The sequence below is a fragment of the Dendropsophus ebraccatus genome, chromosome 5, assembly GCF_027789765.1.
Source record: "Dendropsophus ebraccatus isolate aDenEbr1 chromosome 5, aDenEbr1.pat, whole genome shotgun sequence".
Lineage (NCBI taxonomy): Eukaryota > Metazoa > Chordata > Amphibia > Anura > Hylidae > Dendropsophus > Dendropsophus ebraccatus.
Genome location: NC_091458.1, coordinates 25,560,944 through 25,566,943, shown reverse-complemented (window position 1 = coordinate 25,566,943; position 6,000 = coordinate 25,560,944). Strand labels below are relative to the sequence as shown.

The 6,000-nt window shown below is 46.3% G+C and overlaps 1 protein-coding gene across 7 annotated transcripts in view; it reads right to left on the bottom strand.

Moving 5' to 3' along the window:
- Positions 1–6,000, bottom strand: part of DLG2 (discs large MAGUK scaffold protein 2) — an 818,767-nt gene that overhangs the window by 412,549 nt on the left and 400,218 nt on the right. The gene's annotated exons all lie outside the window — the stretch shown is intronic.

The following is a 6,000-nucleotide window of genomic DNA, read 5'->3' as shown; positions in this document are numbered from 1 at the left end:
GATTTGTGGTACAGTCCTAGATTTGTGGTACAGTCCTAGATTTGTGGTACAGTCCTAGAATTGCAGTACAGTCCTAGATTTGTGGTACAGTCCTAGATTTGTGGTACAGTCCTAGATTTGTGGTCCAGTCCTAGAATTGCAGTACAGTCCTAGAATTGCCGTACAGTCCTAGATTTGTGGTCCAGTCCTAGAATTGCAGTACAGTCCTAGAATTGCGGTACAGTCCTAGAATTGCGGTACAGTCCTAGAATTGCTGTACAGTCCTAGATTTTTGGTACAGTCCTAGAATTGCCGTACAGTCCTAGAATTGCCGTACAGTCCTAGATTTGTGGTCCAGTCCTAGATTTGTGGTCCAGTCCTAGAATTGTGGTACAGTCCTAGATTTGTGGTGCAGTCCTAGAATTGCGGTACAGTCCTAGAATTGCGGTCCAGTCCTAGAATTGCCGTACAGTCCTAGAATTGCCATACAGTCCTAGATTTGTGGTCCAGTTGTAGAATTGTGGTACAGTCCTAGAAATGCTGTACAGTCCTAGATAAGTTTTATTATTATTATATTTTTTAATTCTATATCATAATTGGTTATTAATACATTTTTATTTTGTTTTAATCAAAATAACCACCAATCCCATATTGGTATCAGGAAACATTCAGTAGGATGTTGATGACAACCGTCCTTATTCTATATTTAAAAAAAAATAAAAAAAAGTATGCCCTGTACACACTTCTGTTGTGGCCTAATACTATGATGGCAGTTCTAGTACTCACCACTAGATGGGGCTAGATGACCATTACCTATGTCTCCTCTCCATTTCTCTATCTGGTTATCAGTTATAGCCAGGTAAACATATGTAATATTAATAGACGAGTGCTGAACCACTGTGACGGATACAGTGAGCTGTAAGGTCTGAGAAAACTTTATGTCACACAACAGTAACTATAGAAAGATAAGGCGTAAAGTGACAATATTCTGCTGCTGCAGCTTATCCCTATTGGTTTTGCGGTCATCCATAGGTCACCTGCAATCACGGACAGTGAGGCCAATAGAAGTCTAGGAGTCCAATAGGCTCTGGGCCAATGCACTGACTGTAAAATGCATGGTCATGTGCACCGGCCCAAAAAATACAATGGGTCCTATATGATCTTTAATTGCAGAGAGAATAATTAGTGTTTGCATAGGGGACCTATACAAAGCATCTTATACTATTGCACAGCACAGTAAAGCAAAGCCTGGATCAATACCCACAACCTTGATGTATAGAAAGATGATGAAAAAGAAACCACCATTGACTGTTCAGCCACTAGGTGGGGTATTTTACTAGAAGAGTCCAAATGTAACAGCACACCATGAGGTCTAGGGTGGTACTGCTAAATAAAATACTAAAGACAATTCATTAAAGGGGTTATCCAGTGAAAATCTTTTTTTCTTTCAAATCAACTGGTGTCAGAAAGTTATATAGATTTGTAATTTACTTCTATTTAAAAATCTCCAGTCTTCCAGTAGTTATGAGCTGCTGTATGTCCTGCAGGAGGTGGTGTATTCTTTCCAGTCTGACACAGTGCTCTCTGCTGCCACCTCTGTCCATGTCAGGAACTGTCCAGAGCAGCAGCAAATAACCATAGAAAACCTCTCCTGCTCTGGACAGTTCCTGACATAGACAGAGGTGGCAGAGAGCACTGTGTCAGACTGGAAAGAATACACCACTTGCTGCAGGACAAACAGCAGCTGATGAGTACTGGAATACTTGAGATTTTTAAATTGAAGTAAATTACAAATCTATATAACTTTCTAAAGAAAGAAAAAGATTTTCACTGGACAACCCCTTTAATGACTGGGGCCACTCTACAAAGGAATAATAGTGACAGTTGCACAGTACTATCTCCCATTCATTTTCATGATGGCATTAATCTCTGGAAAGGTGACAACCAATATAGCTGCACGTCCTGTTGTCACTTCTGCCCAAATGGCAGTCACAAAAAGAGAAAAAAATTCAAAAAGAAAATTTCTAGTTTTTATGGGCAATGACATATTTTGGTAATAAACCCCTTAAGTGATTTAAAAAAAAAAATATATATATATATATTTTTTCAAAATTCAGCCATTTCAGGAAGTCTTCTGTAAACGATTATTTCGATTTTTTTCTTTATGAAAGGTAAAATAGTTATACCAGAATTGGATCAGAATTGATCAGAGAAGGACTGCTGAAAATACACTCTTTTGTAAGTTACATCTGATCACCATGAAATACTTCACTAACTTCCTAACTATCCTTGTCTGTACCTCCTGTGTTCTCTGTCTGTCCTACCCACCCTCTATCCACACTATAAATTACATCCACATCAGCCCCTCTCTCCTCTCCTCCCCCCTATGCATTGCTCCCATACCCTGTACACTCTCACTCACCTCCCTACAACTCCTTCCACTGTTCAGCACAGAAGTCGCTCTCTCAAGTCTTTTAACCTTCTGCTTAATCACCTGCAGGAAGGGCACGGAGCGGGAGGCGCAGACCTAGCGGAGGCCCAGCATGACTAGGTTAGCTGGGAATGTAGTTTAAAGGGTTAAGTGGGGCAGTAAGGGGTTAAGTGTGAGCCAGTTGGGAGGGGGTGAGGGGTTTGAGGAGAAAACGCGGGAGTTGCTAGGTGAGTCACTTACCAACGGACGCGGTGTTATAAGAAGAGGAGGAAGAGGTGGAGCTACAGTTCTTGCCGGACCTGATTCAGCCCGCCCGCCCGCCCTATTACAGGCTTTTGGTGTTCGGGTGTGGGCTTTGGGTGCTTTCTTTGTCATGGCAGCCTGCGGTAGGGAGGTCTTGCAGGGCACGTTAAGGTGGTAATTTGGATGGGGACCCATAAGAGGGATGATACTCCCCGCTTGTTTGGTGGCTTGTGGATGGGAAATGGTGCAGTGCCAGATGACAGATTTGTCAGCCCCTGAGTCGGCGCGGTGCGGCTGGGGGGATAGCCAGGAATACTGGTGCTGCTGCAGGGTGCTCTGCCAGACCTCCCTAGTCATAATGGGTTAACTAATGTTATGGTTATTATTGTTATTTATTTTTATGTTTGTTAATTATTGGAAGCACTTTTAATAAAGAGGCTGTTATGGCCAATTTTTTCCAACGTTAAAGGAGGTGTCCTCAATTAATGGGCAAAAGGGGGGAGGGGGTGTGTGGTATACGGGGTTTTAGTGGGGGGGTAGTGGTCGGTAGGGGATAGACGAAGGGACTCAGCAATACCTTAAGTCATGTCTCTTTCTATCCTCCTGCTTCTGGCTGCTGGTGACATCTCTCCTAATCCTGGTCCTCCTTCCTTTACTGCTAATCCTTCTCTTTCACTTCCATCCAAAAACTGTTTTAAGCTCACTAAGACCCACTGTCTGCCGTCCTCCCTTTCCTCTGTCTCTCCAGCATCCTTCACCTGCGCCCTCTTGAACTCTCGCTCAGTGTGTAACAAACTCACTGAGATTCATGATCTCTTCATTAACAAATCCTTCACCTTTCTTGCCCTCACTGAAACCTGGCTGCAACCATCGGACACTGCTTCCCCTGCTGCTCTATCCTATGGTGGTTTTCATCTCTCCCACACCCCCAGACCTGAGGGTAGGCATGGTGGAGGAGTTGGGGTTCTTCTCTCCCCACAGTGCACCTTCCAGGTAATCTCACCTGAGCCCTCACTCTCATTCCCCTCCTTCGAGGTTCACACCCTCAGACTCTTCCGCCCACTCCCCCTTAGAGTAGCTGTCATCTACCGTCCCCCTGGCTCTCCTCGACAATTCCTTGACCACTTTGCCACCTGGCTCCCTCATTTCTTATGTACAGAAGTCCCCACACTTATTCTGGGTGACTTCAACATCCCTATTGATATTCCCATCTCCCCTGCTGCCTCTCAGCTTCTCTCTCTAACCTCCTCCTTTGGCCTCTCACAACTAACCAACTCTCCCACACACAATGGTGGGAATTCACTGGATCTGATCTTCTTCCGCCACTGTTCTGTTTCTAACTTTTCTAACGATCCATCTGAGCTATCAGACCACAACCTTCTCTCTTTCTCCATTACCAACATCTGCCCCACTCCTGACACTCCTACCCCATACATATACAGAAATCTATGTGGTATTAACACTCCTCAACTCATAGACTCCCTTCAATCCTCACTGTCCCCAATCTCATCCCTCACCTGCCCAAACACAGCCACACAACACTACCACAACACCCTTAAAACTACCCTAGACTCTGTAGCCCCCCCTACTCTCCGCACACCCCGCCACAGATGCCGGCAGCCCTGGCACACCCCGAAAACTCGCTTTCTTCGGCGGTGCTCCAGGACGGCCGAACGTCTGTGGAGGAAATCGAGAACCTCCGCTGATTTCATTCATTACAAATTCACCCTCAAATCTTATTACTCTGCCCTCCACCTTGCCAAACAGGCTTACTTTACCTCTCTCATCTCTTCCCTCTCCAACAATCCAAAACACCTCTTCAACACCTTTAACTCTCTTCTTAAGCCCAAAGTTCAGACACCCATTACTGACCTCTGCGCTGAAGACCTGGCCTCCTTCTTTAAAACCAAAATTGACACTCTCCGCTCCGACATCACCTCCCAGCCCCAAAGTCCCATAGCTCCTATTACTTCTCCCATAGGTCCCCTTCCCTCTCCCCCTTCGCTCTCAGCCTTTGACCCAGTGACAGAGGAAGAAGTCTCCAAGCTCCTCTCCTCCTCTCGTCCTACTACCTGCCCTAGTGACCCTATTCCCTCGCACCTCCTCCAGTCCCTCTCTCCTGCTGTCACTGCTCACCTCACCAAAATATTCAACCTCTCCCTCTCCTCTGGTATCTTTCCCTCCTCATTCAAACACTCTATTATAACCCCACTGCTGAAAAAACCTTCTTTAGATCCATCCTGTGCAGCCAACTATCGGCCTGTCTCCAATCTCCCCTTCATCTCTAAGCTCCTGGAACGTCTTGTCTACTCTCGCCTAACCCGCTATCTCTCTGATAACTCTCTTCTTGACCCTCTACAGTCTGGTTTCCGACCCCTTCACTCCACTGAAACTGCTCTCACCAAGGTGTCAAACGACCTCCTGAAGGCCAAGTCACAAGGAAACTATTCCTTGCTGATTCTCCTGGATCTCTCAGCAGCGTTTGACACTGTGGACCACCAGCTTCTCCTCTCCATGCTCAGCTCTCTTGGCCTCAAGGACTCTGCTCTCTCTTGGTTCTCTTCCTACCTCTCTGACCGCTCCTTCAGTGTATCCTTCTCTGGCTCTACTTTCAGTCCCCTACCTCTTACTGTTGGGGTTCCCCAGGGGTCAGTCCTGGGTCCCCTCCTCTTCTCCCTCTATACAGCCCCCATCGGACAGACCATCAGCAGGTTTGGTTTCCAATACCATCTTTATGCTGATGACACCCAGTTATACACTTCTTCCCGTGACGTCTCCCCTGCCTTCCTGCAAAATACTAGTGACTGCCTATCCGCTCTCTCTAACACTATGACCTCTCTGTTTCTCAAACTCAATCTCTCTAAAACTGAACTTCTTGTATTTCCTCCCTCTAACAAACCTAAACCCGACATCTCCCTCTCAGTCTGTGGTACTAGCATCACTCCTGTGCATCAAGCTCGATGTCTGGGGGTTATGCTAGACTCTGATCTATCCTTCACTCCCTACATCCAAGCTCTTACACGCTCCTGTCATCTCCATCTCAAAAACATCTCCAGAATCCGCCCATTCCTCACCACTGACACCGCTCAGACTCTGACTGTCGCCCTGATCCATTCCTGTCTTGAATACTGTAACTCCCTACTAATCGGTCTTCCTCTGTCTAAGCTCTCCCCTCTCCAGTCTATCCTGAACGCAGCAGCCAGACTCATCTTCCTCTCCAGCCGCTATACCGACGTCTCCCCTCTGTGCCAGTCACTGCACTGGTTACCCATCAAATCCAGAATCCACTTCAAGCTCCTCACCCTCACCCATAAAGCTCTCCACAACTCTGCCCCTCCATACATCTC